This window comes from Notolepis coatsorum (assembly GCF_963971535.1).
Source record: "Notolepis coatsorum genome assembly, chromosome: 16".
Classification (NCBI taxonomy): domain Eukaryota; kingdom Metazoa; phylum Chordata; class Actinopteri; order Aulopiformes; family Paralepididae; genus Notolepis; species Notolepis coatsorum.
Window position 1 is genome coordinate 2,085,493 of NC_140180.1, and position 2,073 is coordinate 2,087,565.

The window sequence follows — 2,073 nt, forward strand, 5'->3', positions numbered from 1 at the left end:
TCGTGACAGGGGGGGGGGGGGGGGTTGAATTGGATGATACGAAATTGGGATGGGAGAAAATATAGAAAATGGGAGAAAAAGTGGATAAAATAAAAAATATCTTTGGATCCGTTTGTGATAAAGACTTGCTTTATTGTATCGGAATCTATTGTCATCTCAAAATGTAGTGCATCTCTCTGAGATTGCATGGATGTAAAGCATAGAATCTTGAAATACCTAGATTGGTTGTTTTCTCTGGACTGCATCTAATCCGCTGTATCTATCCATTTATCATATATCTATGTCTGTCACTATAGCCAATGGAAATGCTAGAAATGGTCACGTGGACTGGGAGAACCAATGGAAAATGTCTATTGTTTCTCAATAGTCCAGTGCGCTCCACAGAAAGGGCCGTCAGATAGACGCATTGGTTGCGCCGCGCGTAATGTAAGATAGACCGATAAATAAAATAAAATGGCAAAAAGACAAAGGTATCTATAAAACTGGCTTTATAATGTTCAGTGCAAATGTGTTTCAAGTTTCAAGTTTCAAGTTTCTTTAATAGTTGTCATACAGAAGTACAGAATACTTTTGTACAAATGCTTCTTACTGTTGCGCTCCAGAGACTGTGCATGACAAGATAAGTATGAAATAAAAACATAGTAAAAATTAGAAGAAAAAAAAGAGGTCACAGTGTTCAGTTTAGACATATGTACAATGTTCGTAGACGTAGTTACCATACAATATACAATACTGTGCAGTGTACTAATATACAATACTATATAGTGCAAGGCATAAATGGACAAGGTGCAGTTTAGGTACAATTCACAGTAGGTGTACGAGTTGTAGTGCAAATCCTTTATCAATAAATATAAAGTGTAAGTGTGTTTGTGTGATCTAAAGTGTGGAGAGTGGGTGCTGCAGTGTGTTGTTTGTTTGAGTGAGTGTGTGTGTGCGTGTGGGTGTGTGTGCTGTGTGCATTTGATGGTTGTTGCATAGTGATTATTGTTCGTTTAGCGATTATTGTTCGTTTAGCAGCCTGATGGCCTGGGGATAGAAGCTCCTTCTGAGTCTTTCTGTGCTCGCCATAAGACTCCGGTATCGCTTGCCTGACGGCAGCAGTTCAAAGAGGCAGTTGTTCGGGTGGCTCGAGTCCTTAATAATTCTCTTAGCCTTCCCCTTGCACCGCTTGTTGTAAATGTTCTGGAGGGTGGGAAGCCCCCCTCTAATTGTGCGTTCGGCTGAACGTGTCACTCTTTGTAGTCTGCTACGGTCTTGTGCGGTGCTATTCCCAAACCAGGAGGTGATGTTGCCGGTCAGGATGCTCTCTATTGTACATGAGTAGAAGTTCCTAAGGATCTTCTGACTGACTTGGAACTTCCTTAGGCGCCTGAGGAAGTAGAGGCGTTGTCGTGCCTTCTTCACAACACTGTCAATGTGTGTGGTCCATGTCAAGTCCTCGGATATGTGGGCTCCGAGGTACTTGAAACTGTTCACTCTCTCAACTGGTGCCCCGTCGATGCTGAGGGGGCTGTAGTCCTTGACCCCCGACCTCCTGAAGTCCACAATCATCTCTTTTGTTTTGCTGACGTTCAGGGAGAGGCAGTTCTCCTGACACCACTGTGACAGGTTCTCTACCTCTTCCAGGTAGGCCCTTTCGTCGTTGGCAGAGATCAGGCCCACCACTACTGTGTCATCAGCAAATTTGATGATGGTGTTGTTGTTCCGCTGTGCTACGCAGTCATGTGTGTACAGGGAGTAGAGGAGGGGGCTCAGAACACAGCCCTGGGGGGCCCCCTATGTTGAGCGTGATGGATGAGGAGGTGCAGTTGCCGGCTCTTACCACCTGGGGTCTGCCCGTCAGGAAGTCCAGGACCCACTGGCACAGGTCATAGTTCAAGCCCAGGTCCCTGAGCTTGGCTATGAGTTTGGAGGGGACTATGGTATTGAATGCTGAGCTGTAGTCGATGAACAGCATTCTCACATAGTTCCCCTTCCTCTTGTCCAGATGTGATGCTGCTGTGTGCAGCACATGGGCTATGGCGTCCTCCGTGGACCTGTTGGGGCGATATGCAAATTGCAGAGGGTCCAGGT